The sequence below is a fragment of the Pomacea canaliculata genome, linkage group LG8, assembly GCF_003073045.1.
Source record: "Pomacea canaliculata isolate SZHN2017 linkage group LG8, ASM307304v1, whole genome shotgun sequence".
NCBI lineage: Eukaryota > Metazoa > Mollusca > Gastropoda > Architaenioglossa > Ampullariidae > Pomacea > Pomacea canaliculata.
The window spans coordinates 26,988,780-27,011,178 of record NC_037597.1 but is presented as its reverse complement, the minus strand read 5'-3'; the positions used below and the strand labels follow the sequence as shown (position 1 = coordinate 27,011,178).

Sequence of the window (22,399 nt, the reverse complement as noted above, 5' to 3'; positions counted from 1 at the left end):
CTGCAGATGAGCAAGGCAAGCTCATGTGTGTCCATCTGTTCGACACTAACAATGTGTCCCTCAATCAACAGCTAATTAATGTTTTGACAATAGTAGTCTCTTTCTGCAGATTTCATGTCAAACTAATTTCTCTGGAGGCGGATGCAAGAGAAGAGCCGCCATTTGAGTTGTTTCCTGTTTTCTTTAGCAGATGGCGCGACGTCCTGTCATAATTTTTTTCCCCAGAAGAAGAGAATAAGGGATAATTGTAAAAGCTGTAGCTTCTATAAATAGAGTTTTAAAGATCAGCCTGTGGTAAATAAATATTTAATACCTAAAAGAACGCGGTGGGAGAGAATAAAAGAGAGAGATGAGGACAGAGAGCTTACATGGAACAGAGCGAAAGGGAGAGGTAAAGAGCGAGATGAGGTAGAGGTAAAGGAGAAGAAGGAGACATAAATAATATATTAGTACTCCGAGAGAGATAGAGTAGAAACTGATTATTCTCTTTATATCGTGCCATTTACTAGCAGCTAAATGTCTCACTCCTCCATAACTCTTCTGTCTTCAACCATTCTTCAACCAGGTCGGTCTGTCCAAGCAGGTTTGACAGGAACCAGAAGACGATGGTCGTCACGGATACAAACATAAGTAGGTCAGTCGGCCAGGTACCGGGACTAATTACTGAGAGAGAGAGAAAAGAAGTGTGTGTAGCTGGGCACCACTCGGCCCGCCACTAACGGTCATTAACCTTTCTCGGCATGCTAGGAGCCACGTGCCCCTGCTACATAAGACAAACAGCGGATTGCTGAGGGCAAGAAGACAGCAGCGGATACACAACACAGGGCAATGATTCATAACTACAACACTATTAATTCTACTACAACAATTACACACAAATGTCCGCTCCCTAACATTAAGCTAAAAAGTCTGCTTCTACTATCTACTTATCTTACTTTAATAACAAGCTGACCTCACCTGTCATCGCCGCATCTCGGTCTCTCCCGAGATGAAAGCGAGCGAGTCCCGTGTTTCATGTATTTAATTCACCTTCCTAGCTTCTGGGTGCGCTTCAGCCGATCAGTCAAGCAGAGCGTGTGGTCATGTGGTCACGTGGTCAGACCTATATGACTAACCTCCACCCCGTGATACAAAGTCCAAACTTCTTGTATGGCAGCTTCAGACAGTACATAAGACATCAGCCTTCAATGACAATAAGTTATTACATTTATTTACTTCCATGAATTAAGGGTATTTTACTTTTGGTGACAAGAAACTAATATGATTACAATACCCACAAGGTGTTGATAGTCAACGACTAAGCCCAGTTATAGCAGAAGAAATTTAAGACATTCAACAATCCAACCTTGTCTCACACCCATCGTCAGTTAACGACTTTCTGTTGTACAGCTTTGAGCATCAGATTCCCTTTGAGACTTTTTTTTATCTCTGAAGATAAAGGTTGTACTCGGGTTTTGCACAGTACCTTTAAGCAGGATAACTCGAAGAGACTGCCGCCACCACGGAGCTTTACAACTTCCAATGGCAAAGGTGAGCTGGTCTTTATTCCTGTGCTGACTGTGTGTTGGTGAGTTGTACTGGAGCCGCATCCTCTGTTCAGGTCTTCAAGAACAAGCTGCGATCATCCATCCACTGGCAGTTGTTCCACATTCCAGCAGTCAGGTTCAGTCCCCTTGTTATGGCAGCGCAATCTACGAGAGTTATCTCCCTCATAACACTGCCGAAGTGCTAAAGCTGCCAAGTTGTCTCACTCGGGTATCAATTAGCTTTCTTTTATTAGCTTCCCAACAGCTCGTCTTCTTTCTTTTCTTGTCTTTTGTCTTAATTTAATGCCACATTCATCGGCGGTTTTCTTTTCAGCAAGGAATTCTTAGCATTCGGGACCGCGGTCACGTGATTCAGAGATGTGACAATGTCTTTAGCAGATTCATATTTTGTGAAGAATAGTGATGTTCCGGATGGGAACGTTTTGCATCAGTGATCATGTTGCTAGCGGAGGATTCAAACTGCAAGATAATTGGCAGGCCTCGGTTAATTCAGAAATATGAAAACTTTGGAGAAAAACACAGATTGACACCACTGCCTGTCATGACACACACACACACCCCATCTTGACACCACACTGGCCTTTATGACACCCCTTCCCCTATTTTTCCCCAACACGAGTTACCAGCTGAGCCCAACCTTCTCTTCCTGAAGCTGGCTGTCCGTCTGGCTGGTCCTCTGTCTTGTTTTCATCTTCTTTTCATCTCTTCTGTTATGGCAAGTGATGGAGACGGCGTGACCCCTGCACAGTCGTCTCCGCGCTCGGTGCCGAGCAGTAAAACTTATGACCCCGCCTGACCCTTTCGTCGCTTCCTGGGAAGTATCTCCGAGTATTAAGTTCACCTTTTGTTCCATTTATCTCGCCACTTCTTCGCACAAAACCATTTGTCTGGCGGGAGGCTTCGCGCTTCAAAGAAGCGCCCCCTGAAGGTAAGGGGCCGCCACTCGCCTATCTGACGCCAAAGGGAAATAACTATTGAGATCGTTGACACATACAAGAGTGGCCGAGACTTGCAGCCAAGCTAGGAGGCTATTTATCTCGCTCGATGAAACCCCCCATCTGAGTATACGCAAAACGTTTTACGGATCCGTGTGATGGAGTGGCCGAGATACCCGGGGTTCCTAGGAGTCGAGATGGGAATTGAAATGTGTCACCCGACTTGCTTTCAGCAGCTCGCAGAGTGCGGCAATATTTTCAACGAGCAGAGAATTGAAAATCTATGATCAAGCACAGCCTGGCTTTCAGATGCTCGTAAATCCTGACATTTAACTTGACTGGACGTTTCACTTTCACAGATTGAAGAGACATTTCACTTTTCTGTTCACACAAAAACAAAAAAAAGCTCGGCAATGGCTCGCTCGATCGCCTCCGGGGAAAATGATGTTTAAAACAACATCGATCACAATGTGAGATTTCTTCCCATGCTCTCATTCTATGGCTTCTGCATTGTAGTCGTGCAAACAGTTCAAAGAACTTCCAACTGGCGAGCCGCTGGACGATTAAGACTCACGTGTCACCCTGCAGGGAAAAGCTCCTGGGTTCAGATTTTATCTCCGGACATTCACTGTACATGACACTGTTTCCGGGGCTGGAAGTTTTATCCGGGCACTCCGATTTTCTCTTCCTTCTATCACTCCTCTCCCCTCCACTCTCAACAGTGTGAAATCCCATCAAGGTGGAAGCACTTTCCCACTTAACCAACCAGCCACCTCAATGGCTCGATGTATACACCTGTCCAGGCTTTACAAGAAACGAAGAAGGCAGGTCGTCGTGTCGGGTGTCATGTTTTAACTGCAGCACAAGTTTGCCGCTAAATGTCACTTGTTTACAACACTGGAACGACCTAAAACAACAAACAACAACAAATCCACGCACGCTCCGAAAAAAAACCTCATAGGGAATCTCGGAGCACCAGGTTAGGTTGACGATTCTTATAGAAAAACTTAGGATGCTGAAAATAAAAGCTTGTATAAGGACGCCAAAGACAAATAAAAGAAGTTTGTTGGACTGAGAATCGATGCATAATCTGGGGTGGATAAGCCATCTACGAAAGCAGGAACATTCTAAGAAACAAAATATGAAAGTTGCATTAGAAGAAATTCCCTGATGTCCAAGAGGAATGAAAAAAGAAAAACACTAGTTAACGATTTTCCTCTCTCATTCCAGACGACAAAAGACGAAGGTAAGAATGAAGACGAGGAAGGCAAAGAAGACGAAAACTTCGGTGATGACGAGAAAGGCAGGACTGAACATCTTTGTCACAAAGGTCAAAGCATGTGAAGCAACATTTGTACTAATTCTTAGAACAGAACTGGAGTACGCATTAGATGTAGTTGAATGTATCGTATCGGGCGTATCGAATATCGATATCGAGTTACACCGCATTGTATTCCATCAGTGCAGATGGAGCGGCTGGTAAGACAATACAACCTCATCACACACAAAACATTTAAAAATATTGTTCATTAACGTATTTGTTGATCCTGCTTCCTTGTATGTTGAAGCTGGAGAAAAGAAGAGGATAACGAACATCAAGGAGAAAAACACAGCTTTCACTCACTCACTCCCCTGCTGGACACGTGACACAAAAATATAGTTCCATCCATACTTAGTCTGGAAAAGTAAGTCTGAACAACTGCAACACAGTTTGTCTCATGTCTTCTTCGTATCTCCACCACCCGACATTTCTATCCTCCATTTTACCCGGTTCACGTTGACTACACAATACTGTCTAATGTTCCCCAATCCCTTCCCTCCCCCCAGACACAATCTGTGGTGGAGCTTCACAAACTGTTTGTTCTTTTGGATGTAGCGCGCGCCTGACACGATTCCCTCATATTGAGTTTGAACAGCTTCTCGTGTTTCACTCAACGGGTCAGCGGTCAGTTGGTCTGAGCTGCTCTTGGTGTTTGTCTGCTGATGGAAAACATTCTGATGAGTAGTGGAGGTTGGTGGCGTTATCTGCCCTTACTTTCCCTTCCTTCCTGCACTCTGTCTGCACGTGATGTGTGTATGTGTGCCTGTATGTGTGCGTGTATATGTGTGTGTGTTTACGGCACCATTGCTTACAGAAAAATGCAATCAGCAAACGAAAGCAACAGTTTCTGAAAGTCGTTAGCATGTTATTTACTGTCTCCTCCTGCAGTTGTTTGTGAACATCTGAGCCATCATCTGCTTCAAGGGAAGCTTTGCATCGTTGATGAGCTCCACACTGCGTTCGGGTTCCATTCTTTCCTGCAGGTAGACACCTGGTCTATGTTGGTTGTTTTTTCTTTGTTTGTTAACAACGTGTGTTGTGATGTAGCTCTTACAGAAAGTGGATTTTCAAACACTTTAGTTCCTGTCCTTGCTTGTTTCCAGTCTTGTAGCAAACAAGTTGAAAGAAAAGTGAATAAAAAGTATTATCTGCTTATTACTCAACGTCTGGATATATTCATGCGTGTGCGTGTGTGTGGCGGGGTGTATGGTTGTGTGCCTTTATGGATCAAAACGTTTATGTGGGTCTACTAACCTCCTGCACATGCTATGGTAGATTTTATCATGTTTGTAGACTGCGACTCACTCCGCCATCAGTGTAGATATACACACCTGACACACGTGACGATTGGAGGGTACACAACAAACTGAAATATGTCGGCAATAAAACGAAAGCCCTCTCATACTCACACAAGGAACGAAAACTAACCGTCGTTCATCAGTCCCCGCAAATATGTCAAAGTGGGGAAAAACCAAACCCATTAGTCCGACATCTTGGAGTCATCATCACCGCCGCCATGACCCTCGGTAAACAAGTTACACCTGTCTGTCAGTCTGTCTATTACGAGTTATGAAAGAGCAGCGCCACCCGCCACATTCTTTCTACACTTCGCGTTTGTCTCTGTGTTTGTTTTTTCCCGGCTTGATTACTGCAACTCCTTGCTCTCAGGCTGCCCCTCATCCCTCATCCACAACTTCCAGAAAGTACAGAACTCTGGTGCTTAGAGCTCCATGAACTCTACTCTTAACAACAGTCCACATAATGCTCGTCCTTGTACTAACCCTCGTCATACTTCTTTGACCTGCAATAACCTGTCCGTCTGTTCGTCTGTCTTCTTCTTTTATTATTATTGGGATCATTATTTCATATAAACAAAAACAAAAAAGTCTAAACAAACAAAAGAGAAAGGACACGGCCTCAGGCCAATGTAAGAGAAAAGAAACAAAATTAAAGCCAAATTTTAAAAAGAATACAAGAAAACTGAGCACCACAGAATAATGATAAAAACAAACAAACACAAGAAAACAGAGAGAAAAAGGAAGCGACTGCAGTCTTCTAATTCCTCCGTTAATCAAAATTTGAGATGTCACAAGCGACAGGCCCTGGGGGGCACAAGTGCGATTATTTCCGCATCTCTTCAGAGGTTAGTGCAAGTAGCCATTGCTCATCCCACTGCACGCAGCATCCGTACATGCGTGTGTGTGTGTGCGTGGGCGTGAGTGTGTGTGTGAGACTGTGTGTGTGAGTGAGTGTGTGTGTGTGGGTAGGTACGTGACTTGAGGGTTGTGGCGAGGGCGCAGTGTAAAAAAACACAAGCTTCATTTTCAAGCTCGAGTGATGACAGGCTAGCTCAGTGCAGGATGGAGGAAATTACCATTTCTTCCACTTCATCTGACAATCTCGAGAATTTCTTTATTTTTGCCTCCACCTTTTATTATTTTGTCAGCAAACGCTAGCAAATGATATAAGCGGCCATGTTGTTGAGCTTGCGTCAACATCTAATATAAAAAACGGAAATAAAAAGAAGAAAAAAAAGAAAGTTAAAAAGAAAGAAAAGTTAAAAGAAAGAAAGAAGAAGAATCGATTGAATGAAGGTTCTAGCGAGAGGTCCTCATGTCGGCCTGACGAATTTCGGAATCCTAATAATAGAGAACCTCGATGGAGATACTAAAGACAAACCTGTTACTTTTCATCAGATTTCACTCTCTTCTCGATCTCCTAGTCGTGTACTGACTCCTTCTCTCATGCTCTCTTTATTTTCTTTTTCTTTCTTTCTCTTGCTGTTGGAACACTGCTTGCCCAATGTTGCGGGCGGATGAAACACGTATAAAGTTCGTCCTCAAAAAACATCGATGATTTCATTAATGTCAAAGGGGGCGACACTGTTTTTCCACGCGAATGTCTCTCACAACTGTCGCCTGACTTGCAGGTCGCCGAAGAAAACTAATGGATTCCGCGAGCGGAATGAGGGAAGGAAAAAAACAACAACCAGCATCGATGAATAGATACATCACTATCGACAATACGATATATTGCCCTGATCTCTCACAAACATGGATAATTTACATAAGCAGCTCATTTAATGAAGTAAGAGTGTTGGATGAAAAAAAAACTGTTATCACTCCTACTACAATCATTATTCTGTTTATTGTCATGCGCTTTTGAATGTTGTTTTCAATAATTGTTTGGTTTATACCTTAACATGATACATAAAAGATATTTTCATTTACAATAAAGTTAAATTTCGAAAAACAAACGAATACGCTCATGTTCGCCCCCAAAAAATAAATAAATGACTAAAGCCAGGAAGAGGACATCCCTCAGTCCAATGTACAAACTACCCCGAGTCCAGCAATTACAATGATTTATTGAAATAATCTACTACAAGAGACAACTGGACATTTTATGTATCACTATATTTATTATCTGTACCCGACTATTAATTCTGTTCTTGCACTCTAGTGTGTGCATCCTCCTGTATAATTAATAAGCTCCTCCCTGTCTGTCATAGCTCACAGACTGTGTAAACAAAGCAGCTCCTATCTGGGTTTACTTTCCCTCCTTCACGCCACACCTGGCTGCAGGTAAGTTTAGCATAACATACATTTATCAGCCGCTTGCCTCCGATACAGCGAATGTAAACAAGATGAAAGGCGATCACTCATAATTTGTCTGATTATGTTCAGATCGAGCGAGGAAGGAGGAGGATACTTGTGATGATATGAGGGAGGATCATTCAGGATTCTTCTGTTCAGGTATTGATGGATATCTAACATCCTCGGGGAGGGAGGTCTGTTCGAAGTTTAAGGAGGGTGCTTGTCTGTCTGTCTTTCTGTCAGGCACGATTCAACAATGTGCTCCAAGAGTGGGTATGTGATGAACTTATCTAAGTACACCACAAATTTATCAAGAAATGCCACCTTTTTCATCGGAACCCATCAACGGTCAGTACAGCCTCCAAGGAAACTATTTCTCCCTCTAACCCCATCTTACTATTCATGAGGCTCGGTTATACACGAGGTAGGTACATCTGACTACCCGGATAATTGTCAAAACCCGGTATTCGTGGAATCAGGGTGCACCTAGCTAAGTTAACTGGGAAGGAGGAGGGGCTGGCATTTGGGTAACATTTTCCCAATGCCGGGTAAATATGACAGAGGCTGTAATTGATTTAGTTCAGCATTTTCCTAGAACTCCAAAAAAATATATTGGACTGATAACTGCTTTATTGAATTCACAAGCTAAGAGCAGCATCGCCATGAAAATTTACAAAACTTAATATCACCCCTGGGTTTTCCCCCAATATATATATACTTTTTTACAGTCAAATGATTACTCGGAAACATTGAGCATTTGGTTAGAATAAATAAATTCGACTTTCTGTAGGTTTTTCCTGTTTTTTTCGATTATTTTTAATGTTTCTCCACTTGAAAATTTTCCGCTTCCCCCTCTGACCGAGGAAGCAAGCTCAAAGACACCTTTCGGGGAATTTCCACAAGGCCGATTCCCCCACTCCGGGGAACATAAACGGGGAGTTAGTTTGTCTGTCCGATTAACGCAGCCATCAGTTGCCTCCGCAAAGTTACAGCAATTGTACCCCGGGATAAATTGCCAATGTCCATGAATACGAGGGTTTAATGGCAATTTTTTGGTCCAGCTACTGGTAAACGGACTTTAACTGTCTTCCTCATTCCGTTCTTTGTGATTATTTGTGGTTATTGCACCACAGGCATCGATGTTTCCTAATTCAATACATGGCCGGGCGATAAATGGGGGAAAAAATGAAGAAAATGCAGAAAGAAAGAAAAAAAAAAGGAGCGAGAAGTAAACAAACGAAAAGAGAAAAATATTAAAAATGAAGGTTAAGACAGTAATGGAAGAAAAGAACCAATAAATGAAGGGAGGATGAGAGAGAAAGATAAAGGAAGTGGAACTGGTTTGCGAGCAGAGTATTTATTTCTAGCCATCCACTTATTTCACATCAAGGTAGCAGACATCCTCATCCTCTTGTAGAGTCAGTATACTGTATACCTCAAGCATTGTGTCTTTTTTTCAATATTTCTCAAGGTAAAAACTGTATCCACAATTCATCTTGCCATTAAATACCGGTGAGTGAGAAGATTAAAATACTTTTTTTTTCTAGTCTTCCAATGATTTGCAGACGCTGGATGTGAGAGGCTAAACTTCCAGAGAAGCTCGACAAACTCTGTGTGTGTTTGTGTGTGTGTCTCTGTGTTTGTATGTGTGTGTGTTTGTGTGTGTTTGAAAGAGAGAGAGGGGTAGTAAGGGGTCCTATTGCCTCCCCCATCAACCAAAGCACGTGAAGCAAGATGTCTGGCGCATCGCTAAGATGGCGAGGCTGAGGTTTCGCTCCTACAAGCGGCTCCAAGGGAGGCAACTTCAGTGCCGCTGTGCGAGTTACCTGCAACTGCAGACATCAGTCAGCGCCGCTCCGTCTGTCCAGGTAATATCAATCGTACCTGTGCGATGTACGGGAGCTGGCGGCTGCAGGGATCGTTATCCGCGGAATCTCTGCTCAGGAAGCGGAACATGATTAACTGTGTGTAGGTGCACCTGTAATTATCGCTTACCTACAGGTGCACGACGGACACGCCTCAGTGCGTGCGCCCGTTACTCGTGTCACGTGATCGCAGTACGGCGGTAATGAGTACTCTCAGAGGTGATTACACGCCGCTCACTCAGGTACACACCTAGTGTAAGAAGCTCACACCAATAATGAAATTACTTTCTTGTCTGTCAGTCTGTCCGTCCGTCTACTTGTCTTACTGTCGGGTTTTCAGTCTGCTTGCATGAGTGACAGACAGTCAATGAATTTTTATATGTTTGTACATTTTCTCGACATATTTTTCTCCCATACAAACTTGATGAATCCGTGTTTTGTCTCTGTGACTAAGGTTTTATTTTTGTTTTATCTTTTGAACTCTTGTTTGGTTTTTATTACGGGTACCAGACGTTTGATTGAAGTGTACCTATCTAGTTAATTGCCGTTTGTCTCCTCACCCCCACCCCATCACCACACCTCCCCCCCTCACACAATGGGGTCACAGGTCAAGGTGCGTGTTCACGCAGGTTACCTCGGAGAAAGGTCAAGGGTTATAGCGAACTCTAACACGTGCTCTCACAATTTTCTTACAATTTTTGTACACTGCTCCAACACGAGATGCTTTCCCGGCCATGCGCATGCGCCCTGCACACTTGAGGAGGGCAAGAAGGGAGGGGAAGGGGATGGACTACCTCCCCAAGAATAGAATGCGCTCGATTTGCAACTTCTTTTTACCTGAGTCTACCTTTGCCAGGTGTGTTTAACAACCCACTCTTCTTCGCCCTCGTAAGCTTTTTTATTTTTATTTCTTTATGGTGTCTTCTTTTCTTCGTCGATGATATTTTCTCTTCTATTTTGTTTTTCACAATATCTTTTCTGAAGTGGAGGAGAGTTTTAATGATAACAGAACTCAAAAGTCGTGGTGTTGGTATTAGTTTTTGTTATTATGTCTTGTGCTTCTTTCTTGTAGCCGACTTTCTTTTGTAATGTTAGGTAAACACATTGTCTTACAATGTTTGTTTACTCATCTTGTGTACTTAATGACCTGTGCACCCGTATATCTAGTGAACTCTATTTAGGATCGACTTTAGGCGTAGATAGTAAATAAGGCGTGCTACCTTCTACATCGCTTTCACAGAACTCGAATATTCCATGGAAATTTCTTTTTTCCTTCCTTTCATCTTTCTTAATTCGTTTCCTTTTTTGTTTCTTTTTCTTTTCCTTTTTTCTTTCCTTTTCTTTTCCTTTTTATATTTTTTCTTCCTTTTTTTTTTCTTTTCTTTCCCTATTTTCTTTCTTTTTTCCCTTTATATTTGTCTTTATTTTTTGTGTTTAAGTTATTTCTTATTTGTTTGTTTTTTCTGTCCTTTCTGTGTGATTATGTTGGCTTTGTTTTTAAGAAACCGCAGTAGTAAACAAGGACACGAAGACTATTGATCTCATCTTTCCGCGATGTTCGTCACACGCGAAGACAAGAAGAAGCTGGAGGAGAAGGGAGGAAAGCTTGTGATCAATATTTAGAAAGACTTTCCACAGAGCTTTATCAGCGCCATCTACACCCTCCCACAGTCCTCCTCATCCCTCCCTCTCCCCCCAACAAGCAGCAAGCAGTCTTACAGACATCCTCATGTAAGCTGATGTACACATGTACACAAGTCTACAAATATCAGGGGCTGGGTGTCAGGACCCTGCTTGCTGAATGTTCCAGCAGACCAGTCTTGTTTCTTTCTTCATTCCTTTCATGTTTTTTCTTAACAGACAAGTCCTCTCAGGCAACAGCAGTCTTTACTGGCGACTGGATGTTGTAGAGCTGTTCACATGCCATACATGTTGCCTCCTACTTAATTATTGATGGCGAACATTTGTGTCGGTCGAAAATGTGGTAGAAAAGAATAATACAAAAAAAATTGAGTCGTTTTGTTAAAAACCTATAAATCATTTTATTACCTTCATAACACTTGTCATTGCTAACACACACATGTTTGTATTTATATTTATTTATCCGCTGCAACAATACATAAAAACATGCACGTGCTCTCTCTCTCTCTCTCGAACCTATAGTCACACATCTACACCCACACACCCACACACCCACCCACACACCCACAGGGTGCAAAACTTAAATACAAAAGATACAATGCGAGGCAGGAGATTTCTGGATGTATGGGTGGACGGCTGGATGATGGATGGACGGGTGTAGCCACGCCAGTGCTCTAATGTAACTCGTCCACCCCCGTCTCTCCTGCATTATTCTCTCCAGCCTCGTCCTCGCTGCCTGCTGCAGGCCTCCTGGATGTTGGTGCTGCAGTGATGTGCTTGCAGCAAGGAGGCAGGCGGCGAGCAGGGTACAGGTCCTGTCGTGACTGTAGGTTGATAGATTTTTCCCTTTGTAACCCTCCCTCTCTCTCTCTCCTCTCTCTCCCTCACTCTCTCCCTCTCTCTTTCTTTTATTTTCCTCGAGACTGGAGAAGAGAACTGTCCGCCTCTTGCTCAATAACATCTCTCACCCACTCCTCCATTCTGCGGAGGTTTTGTCCTGTAAATTTACTGCCCAGTGAACACGTGTGTATATCTGAAGTGAATATCGCAGGAGCACAGACTTCTCGACAAGATACAACCAGCGACACCTAGCTTGGAGTTTGTCTTCTGTTCGTATTCTTTACTCTCCCTCCGCCCTTACCTGTTCATTCTCACACCATGTCAGCAGTATTTCACTAACCCCACTTCTTGACACCTCCCCGTCTGACATGTAGCTCTATATCCCTCAGCACATGCTCTCCCTTTGCTCTCCCTCCCGCTGAACTACCTAAAACCAACACACACAAACCACAACACACACACACAAACACACAAACACACAAACACACAAACACACACACACACACACACACACACACATGTAACATCTTCATGTTGACATGTAATTGTTGCCTCGCCTTGAGGGGAAGACAGTCGATGTACAGGTGAGGTTGTGTGAATGTAACCTTTTTATTCTTTATTATTTTCTGATTTTGTCTTCGCTTCAAAGGAGTCATTATCGTTATTTTCGCCGACCTCTCAACTCAAGTCGTTCCTGCTGCTCTTACTTTACTGTTGATTATGATGGATATGAACAGGTAAAAATAGGAAAAACACCTGTGTGTGTGTGTGTGAGTGAGAGAGAGACAGAATATCAGAACACGTGGTGCATTTTCTCCAGGTGAACATTTACATTTTTGTCTGACAAGTACAGAGGTAACAATTTTTGTTTTCTTATTCCGTTCCTTTCTTCTTTTTCAATCTCTCCCCGCCCCTCGCCTCCATCAGCGGCCAAAAGTTCGTCAGTCTGGAGCCTGGCAGAGAAGACAGAGGAGGACCCCGAGCCCTGCGTTCTTCAGTTGTAGGCAGCTGGGTCAGCAAGGAATAAAGTTCAGTGGACTCCACCCAGGGTAGGTGCGGTGCAAGGTGTCAATCTTATATCAACGTCACTCGTGGCCCGGCACTTGTGATTAATGAGGTGATACCACTCAGCGGCCATTACACTCAACAGAAAATGAAAACATCACGTTGAAAATCTACTGCATTTCTTCGGCAGTACAGTCTCCGGCAGCAACTACGTCAGCAATACGTGATGGTCACGTAGAAGACTTCCATAAATAAACAAACGTCGTCACCAAACTTAGTGGAGAAATGTTGACGAGCAGGACACATGGACAGGTTTCATTGTGTCTTCTCTTTGTCTTTCACGAGAAGTAACCAAGTACAGCAAACTTGCCTGGTGTGATAAGATGAAGCAAGTGTTAGCACGTGGTATATGACGTAGTGAGATAAGCAACTGTCAACTGGGTGCTGCGTGACGTCGGTAGATAAGACCGTTAAGCAGGATGATGTGTGACGTCGTTAGATAAGACGTTTCAGCACGGTGACGACACACGGATGGCAGGTGAAATAACTGTCGGGCTGATGTCGTTGGGAATCGTTTCCGCTTCAAATTTGGGTTTGAAAGGCGATCGGTTACGTACTGCAGTATAGAAGTTCCGGAGCCGTAAAGGAGGTCGCCATCTTTTATTGTGTAGTCGTCATCGAACTCATCGTCAGTCTCCTGGTGTGGTCGTCGAAACGCTGGCATAAATAATGTATCTATCCAGACATCGTGCTGGACAATAGTCAACTCAGGTACAATGAGAAATGTGTGAGCAAAGCGGAGAAGACTGACACGACGAATAGAATTTTTTTATTATTATTATTTATTTTATTTATTTAATTTTTTTTATAATACCTGTTAGCAACCGCTCGTACACACTCTCAAGCTCATGCACGCACACAGACACATACCTCTCTGTCTCTGTCTCTCACACAGACAGATGGAGAGGTGAACTCTATGGATCGTCTGGAGCTCCAGGCTCGGACTCACACCACCTCTCACATATGAAGGGAGGGAGGACTGACGCCCACAATTAGTCTGTACGGGGGGTCAGACCTGACTGGTTGCTCGTGGCCAGGGTCTGTCCGCCCTCACAGGCCTGTAGATATGACATCTTGGGAAACCTACAGCCTCATCAGACACTCCTCGAGCAGCGGCGCGTGCAGCTAATTACCGCTCATCACTACTCAGCAGCGGCGCGTGCAGCTCATTTCAACTCATCACTCGGCAGGTTAAAGAGGCACTGTCTGTGTCATGCCAAAGCAATAATTTTTGTCCCAGTCCTAGTCGAAATAGAGAGTTGAGCTGGTTCGTTCAACATCTCAAGTAAACAAATAAAGTAAATCGAGTTACTAAGCAAAGTAAATAAACCAAGAAAGTAAATCAAGTCAGCAAAATAAACGAGTCTGACCTGTTCTCCAGTAATATTACAGTTTTCAATGAGGTTGGAGTGGTGGGTATGGCAGAGACCCGTATGTAAGGTGTACAAGCCAGAGAAATGTTCACGGGTAGCTTCAATAATCCTCAATTTTGTTTTTAATTTGACAAAAAAAATGTGAATTTAAATAAAATGAGTGACTGTCACTTGTCTCCAGAATCTCCATATTTTCCTGTAAAAATTGTCTTTAAAAGATTCTACATACATTTTCTGAATAGTCTGAAACAGCCATTTCGGATAAATGCCCCCGGTGGTCCATGACAAACCGAACTGTAAAATATTCAATGAGATCGTCGATAACAGAGACAAACTCCAAATTGAAAGTCGACAGGGACTGCAGTCTAATTAGTCACACTCACCCTGGCCTGCGACAGGATAGGCAATTACAAAAGTAATTATCCTGACGACTATTCTGTGGCCACTCGGCGGCCGCGCCAATGGTCCATCCACAACTATCGATTATCGATTCTCGTCACGAGATGTGGGTGACGAGGGTCAATGAAGCTCAGTGGTCAACAGAAAACTGGACCCGCGGGCTGCACAGGAGGTGGAGAGGCTACTTGACGACAGGACCGATGATGTGGGTGACGAGGGCTGAGCTCAGGGACCAGACGATTGGAAAGACGATGAACATCAGGAGGATGGTTGATACTAAAAACACAGAATATAGCCTCCGCATGCTGTCATAAATAACTTGTGTGAGGAAGACAACTATGATGAGGAAATGGAGGATAAGGAAGATGACGATGCTCCTGTGTGTCAGGAATATTTCTATGGCCTAGTCATGGTTGTTTCTTTCTCCATCTCTCTCTCTCTCACACACACACACGCATGTTCACTCGCAGGCAGAAGCACCATCCGACAGCCACAACCACTTTCTGTTGATCCTCTAGTCTCTGGACACTGGATGTGGCCAGTGGTGGGGATTAGGAAAAGTTCTCCCGATGACCGGCGTCTGCCAACGACTGCAGCGAGGACGAGCTTTGCATAATCTTGCCGACCATCTGAAGACGGAGGTGCGAGCAAACAATACCCTCCCCCTGAGGGCGAGCTGGAGGTTAACTCGACCCTCACACTGACAGGGGGTGGAGCTTGGACCAACGGTTTGTTTCTTTGTTTGTTTTGTTTGTTGGTTGGTTTGTTTGTTTGTTTTGTTGTTTTGCTTGTTTTGTATTGTTTGTTTGTTTGTTTGGTTGGTTGGTTGGTTGGTTGGTTGGTTGGTTGGTTGGTTGGTTGGTTGGTTGGTTGGTTGGTTGGTTGGTTGGTTGGTTGGTTGGTTGGTTGGTTGGTTTGGTTTGTTTGTTTGTTTGTTTGTTTCAATGCCCAGCACTTTAACCACTACTTCATCATATGTAGAAAGATTTGAAGCACGTGGAGTCTCGAGGGCGATGCAGCCAGAGACATCCCAGAAATTTTTCAGTATGAGGGTTAACAATGTAAGTCTCTGTTCAATTCAAGAACCTTGCCAGCAAATACAAGACAGGTCTTGTTAAACCCACGAACGGAAAATTTCAGCACATGGCAAGACTCGCTTTTTATCTTGTTTGTATTATTTGTATTGATTATGTCACCAGCCAAAAGGTAGCATTATACAATCTTCCCTTCTTCTACAATCGACTATTGCGTGCTTGGAAAATGCGATTTCTGGAGACGGAAAAGTCTTTTCCATATCGATTGAGAAATCAGTATCGCCGCCACATTGCTGCGAGATCGATGATGTATCAAAGTTTGCATCTGTAACAAGGAGGCACAAAGCGGCTCCAAGATGGCGCTTTCAGCTTCCGTCAACGAATCGGAAACATTAGCGAGAGCTCTAAGGAGACAGCGCCATCTGTGGCGGGCCGCCATTTGGTCCCTGGACTAAAGGTTGGAGTGTCTGTCTCGCCCGGAAACTGCCAGAACCTTGTGACTGTCCTGTCAATACTTGCCTCTCCACAAGCTTGTCGCCTCCATGCCAGCCGCTAAGTGTCGGGGAGAGTGACTTTGGCAGGATGGGTGTCCACGCTCTCCGGGGGTTGCCAACGGAAGATAACTGCTTCTCCTCTTATTCCATTCTGGGCATTATACCTGCCAGAGATGAAGTCTCTCTCTTCTGTCTATCTTATACGTAGACGCTCTCTTCCTCTCACCCACTCACGCATGCGCGCACCCGCTCATCCTCCCACCCGCCCAACGACCAGTCTGCACGATTGTGTCCACGTGACTTCGAAAGATAATCCGCTTTTGCTCTGATGCTTCTGGAATCGATCTCGGTCGTTCTGCGGAAAGTCTGCCAGAAGAACGTTTACAAATGACAGGCAAATCACCTGGGTGCAGCCTGTTGATTGATGAATCCAGTCGGCAAACTGCAGGTACCTGCCTCCCCACCACCTTACCCCTACCTTACCTCCGGGCACTGCGCCGTAAATAGCAGGTAAGCCGTTAGCGGCTCGTAAGGGAAGATCGTAAAGAGGTTGTCACACCTGTGCAGGTAGCCAGCGATCAATAGCAGGTTGCAAGTGTGAACACGAGTCACGAGGTGGTGAGCAGCACTCACTCAATGAGCAGACTCCAGTATTTTGGAGGATCTGCCTCCTGGAGCGTCAGCCAACGCCCTGCAATAACAACCCTCGACAATGTTGCTCGACATCCAGGTAAGAACTCGACAAATATTTGCTTAGCGTACGCAATTGTCAGGTGTTTGGTCGGGGGAGGATAATCAGTTCTGTTTTGATGATGAATGGAATAGTTTCCACTGTCACACTTTACTTTGCGAGATAGTCAGTATCGACTATTGAGCAATTTTTAGTTAAAAATAAACCAGTTTTTTCTAGAAATGACTTCAGAACTTTGATGCAATAACATTTTAGCTGACAGTGAGTCACTCACAGACGAGGAGGAAACAACGAGAGATATGGAAGTGAAAAATGGAGGTAGAAGGGGAAATTGAGCTTCACACCCCGATACTCAGCTGCCAGACATATTCATCTTCTCTCTCTCCACAATAGACAGAACTACAGGGTTGAGAGGAGGGAGGTGTCTGTTAAACTTCGTTCTTCTTTGCCATTTATTCTCTCTCCTTCTTCCTCCCTCTCTTGTTACCCGGAATCGGCACTGACACATTCCATACAACACCGGGTAGTCACTTGATGCCACCCGCTAGACAAGGGTACCCATGAATTAAGCACCCGACAAAATAAATCTTTAGGACAAACCCTACAAAAAGTCACGTGTCCGTGTGGCAGAGTGTCATTAATGGACAAATTAGTTTTTCTGTGTGGCATGGTCTCTTTAATAGACACATGTGTGCGGTACTGTCTCCTTAACGGGTGAAGGGTCAACTGACAAATTTGTTTGCTTGATGGAGGAGGAAGATGGGAGTAAGGGAGTGTTCAGAACATTGTATCGGACAACCGATCTACAGATCGGATGTGACCAGCGAGAAAGATAACAGTCCATCCCTGTTCAGATGCCAGGCGCCTTCCCACCCACCGGCCCCCTCCATAGATAAGACTGAGAAGCACGCGCCGCTGCGCACGAAGACAACGTACTGACCCTCGAGGACGTGGCCCCTGACCCACGAGAGGGTCACTGAAGGTCGCAGATGGGGCAGCCGGGGCGTGGTCAGTTGGACAGTTTCATGCTAACACGAGGCTGGTAGCTGCCAGAGTCTGGGGCGCTGGACACGGTAATTAGCCCGGGCGTCCCTCCCACCATGGCGGGAGGAGGGTTGGGTGCCGGGGGTCGCCGAGTGTTAGAGTGTCAGGGTCAATTTTCACTGTCATTGTTCATTGTCCGGTGTGGTCAGGTCGCTAGTGGACCGTCCAGCCACCCAGGCGGAAGTTGACGCCGCCAACTAGTGTTGTGTTTCGCGCTGGCGTCTTCTCGTCCACTTCTCGCGGATCGATGACGAGGTCGCGAGATTTTGTGTGAGGAAAGGTTGAGACCAAAGCTTTTCACGCGGAGTGTTTATCCTCCGGCACCTGCAACAGAGGGATGTAGGATAGTTTGAAGGTAGATAAGCTCACTCGCCTTTCATCCACGATGTTCATTAAAGACAGAGGCGTCGGGAAGGAGGAGGAAAGAGAGGTGAGGGAGGTAGTAGCGAGGTGTCGTCCATGTCTTTGTACTGGTTCTCTCCCTTGCTATCTACAAAGAAAAGAAGAGATCCAAAGATAGTTCTGGAAGCGACAAAAACTGATCATGCGCACTTCACAGATCGTGTTTACGAGGTTCTGTAAACGGCCTTCTTCACGAGACATAACGAGACAAATGTCTGAACATTTGAAAAAGTTTTGTGAGAGAAAAGTTACAAAATAGTTTTTCAGCGAATATTCTAGATGTTGGAACTTCAGTCAAGATGCTGAACCCTGTCCAGACTTATTTACCAACATTGTTTCTTTTTGCTCATGCTCTCTCTCTCTCACAAGTCACGCCAAGAAGTAGAAACGAAAGAAAGAAGAATCGAGTAAAAGGAGAAACAAAGCTTCCCACCCTCTCAGCGAACAGAGAGAAGAAGACCATCAGCACTCAAATTACAAAAGGATTTAGTTCTGCCACTAATCAGCTCCGGAGTGAGTAGGGTACCACTCACACGTGGTCTCGTGCTTGGTGCCACCTAGCGGCTTCCCTTTGCGTTTCAGATTACCTCCCCTTCCACTGTCCCAATTAACTTTTCTTTCAAATGGCGTTTGCTAGGAGGCGCTTTCTCTTTCAATACGAGAAGCGAAAAACTTCTGTTAGAATAAAATTTGGCTGAGCAAGGCTGGGATAGAGAGAGGTTGTTCTTTTTCTGAAAGTTTAAAAGGAAATACTTTTCTTGCACTTGGATCTGTTTGCCAGTAACATAAATATGATCAGTGTATTGTATTTTCGATTTGTAACGAGGCTTTGACTGCTGTGCTGTGCAACTGTCACCTGCCCGGAATCCATGCACGTGATGCACACTGAGGTCGATCCAATATGGATGTTCTCGACTGACGACAGGAATGGAGGATGGAGAGTCAGCCCGCAGCAATTTCAAAGGTGTAAAAGTGATAGAAGGAAAGACAAGCCGGGTGGAGGACTGACTTTAACGTACTCAGCGCGCAGTGAATGGAGATGTAGTAGCAGTCGCGCTCAGCTCTCTACCGGAACGCACGCCGCGCCATCAGCGACATCAGCGCCATCTCTTTCCGCCCGCCGCAGCACTTCTTCTATCGACAGGACATTTACCGCTTTTATGTTGGGCGGGGATGGAGAGAAGGCTGGAGGAGAGAGAGAGGGAGGAGTTAGGAAGGGGGTGACACAGGCAAGGTCCTTCAAACAAACGAGGTTGCGCGTGCGCACTGCACGTGAGCTCAGACCGTTTAGACCCGCGTCAGACTCTCGAGCAGCGGTTCCTGTGCAGCCGGAGGACCGTTCCGCTCAGACACGCTGACTGATTGAGTCCTCGTTAGTTTCCCTCTCAGTCCAGCGGCTAATTTATGCTCTTTGTTCTCTGTCCCGCGGTCGGCACGTTCGTGTTTCTACGGTTTCGCAGGTGCTCGTAAAGTTCGCGGCATCGCACGGGGTTCGCGGACACCAGATCGGGTGCTCGGGTGGACATGGCGAGTGCACACGTGATTCGAAATGAACCAAGGTGCAGCTCAGCGAGGAGAAAGAGAAAAGCACTCTTTGTCTTCATAACTGGCGCTACCACAGTCAGTCTATCCATTTACCTACTCGTTGCCGCTTCCTCCACATAATAATCATTAGTGAGCTTATATAGGTAAAGGTAAAGGTCGACCTATGACCTCTTCAGTCCTTAGGGAGCGACATGTTAAAACCTCACTTTTCTCGGGGCCAACTTTATGTGAAGGCGGTCCTCTCCCTCGCACGAGGAACAATGAGCCAACAAAGCAAATAATAAATAAATAAAACCTCTGTAGAGTTGTTGGACACCCGTCAGTCTCAAATAAACTTCATTATCCATGTTCACCAGAATGAAGAAGTTTCCCAACCCCTAGATACCATCACTACTACCAGGGCGACCTCCTCAGTAAACTCTAGGTCTAGGACAAGCGATGAAGCTCTCTTTATGACCTGTTACTGCTGTTCCAATGTGGCTTCTTTGGTGACCGAAAAGGAGAGAGAAAGAACGACAGAAAAAATAAAAATGTTCGAGAAGGGGGAGAAAGAGGTCTCAGGACACATGTGAGATTGGATTTTTAAGATGACAGTACCGGGTGGGGGCTGGGGTGAAATCGTGGGAACGAGTCTTACTTTGAGTTGGTGCGTGCCAGCCTCATGCTGTCCTAATGGAACTGAACGACTTCATCTTGGGTTCTGGTGGCGGTTTCAGATTTTCATCCCATTAAGTGCGCCTGCGCGGACTCGTTTAACGAGGGCGGCTCCTGCTCACCAGCACTAGCGTGACGTACACCTCATCACATGACTGCAACCACTAGTGTCAACTGCTTCCCCCGCTCACTTTCTAAGCTTCTTAGAAGCCTGGACAGGAAGTTGTCCCAAGACCACAATTTACTTGATGTTTCTCATTTCTTCCATGTTTTAGAAGGTTCTATAACTCCACGAGCAAGAACCATCATGAAACGGCGCTCCATGGCATGCTGGAGGATAATGGAGGATTTGATCGTCAATTTTATAAATAGAAACTTTCCTCGTTTCCATGAGGCAGGATAAACGATAGAGAAGATGAGGTCGTCGTCGTCGTCATCATTATCGTCGTCGTTGTCGGAAACAGAGTTATCAAAGGCTGCAAAGGCACTTCCCCAGTTGTCGCCATCATTCGCTGAGTGACAAGTCATGACAAGAACTGTTCATGGCAGAGGACGTTACAAGTAAAAGAAAATGAACGAAAATTAAATATAAAACAATGATCATCCGAAATACTAAGTACAGCAAAACTAAAGCAAAGAAAATTATTGAGAAGCCAAGCAGGACAAGACAATGCAAACAAAAATTAACAAAAAACTGACAAAAAAAAAAAAATGAAACGGCGATCGGATGCAGTTGTTTCCAGGAATGACAGCTAAACTTTATGTTGGGCTCAGCGTGGGGACTAACTGCAAGGTCCGCTGTGGGGCTCACTGTGTCTAATTGAAAGTTATTGCCGACCAGGCGAAATAAAGCGTGCGGGGACCGCATGGCAATCGGAGAGGTCCAGAGAGCAAATGGGCAGTTTAGCTATCAGCAGATGGCCATTTCGTCTGCTTGCCTGTCACCAACTCTGGGACCAGGAAGCCAGGGGATGGAGCAGCACAGAGGTCGCCTTGGGTTACGTGTAACAAAATGGCGCAATTGGCTTCTAACGTCGTGACCTCGTGACCTCTTGATATTGTTTCCAAACCGCCTCCCGTGAGCTCACACAAGCGTTAATTATCGGTTGTACCTCGCACCGACTGCAGATTATTGGGCGGACAGCTGCTGCACTCAGCGTAAAAAAGGTTTTAGAAACGACTTTCTCCGTCCGTCCGTCCGTCCGTCCGTGTGTCCGTGTGAGCAAGGTAGAAATAAGAGGCAAGAGAAAATCGTGAGAGGGGTAAACAACAGAGTAAGGAGGTATGAGAGAATCAGTCTATGATTTCAAAGTCAGGCCAGGAAGTGCCGACTGCGCATGTGCTACATGACTGAGCAGGATGCGGGCTCTGTGCCTGCTTCATCTCCACCAAATGCAATCCCTCGCCATAACAAAGACAGTTACAGAAGAAAGAAAATGTCTCTCGTCTCTCATTCGTTCCGGTCGAGTTTCTTGCTCAATCGCTGAGTAAATGTGGTTCTCCAACTATAAATAATCTAATGAACTAAAAACATTCCTGCCCAGGGAGAAAAACATTCACTCAGCGAGCGACCTTCACCTGTCATCGCCGGGACTTTTTTCTGAGGGCGCAGGGCACGAGGAGGAACTCGTCTCCTCCACTTCATCCACCGTGAACACCCCGTGTCATCGTGACCACTGCTGTGGTCAGACAGTTAATCACATTTAAACTTTGTGTTATTTTCTTTGCAAAATCAGTTAAAATGAAAAATGTAAAAGGCACGTGTTTACAATTCTTGCGACTAGTTTTCTTATTTCAGAAAAGAAAGAAAAGAAAGAAAGAAGAAAGAGCTTGTACTGAATTGTACCGCGGCCGTGCTGACCGTGACGATAATGACATAACGGTGCAGACGACGCCGGCAAAAAGTGTTTTTCTTGAGGCTGATTATCGGGAAATGACTGGTTCCTGATGGCT

At 45.0% G+C, this 22,399-nt stretch overlaps 1 long non-coding RNA gene across 1 annotated transcript; it reads left to right on the top strand.

Annotated features, from left to right (window-relative positions):
- Positions 1–13,392: 13,392 nt before the first annotated feature.
- LOC112571252 lies at positions 13,393–20,792 on the top strand. The gene is made up of 4 exons (XR_003100780.1): positions 13,393–13,521; positions 15,101–15,310; positions 16,678–16,840; positions 20,509–20,792. It is a non-coding gene; the product is annotated as an uncharacterized LOC112571252 (long non-coding RNA).
- Positions 20,793–22,399: the final 1,607 nt, after the last annotated feature.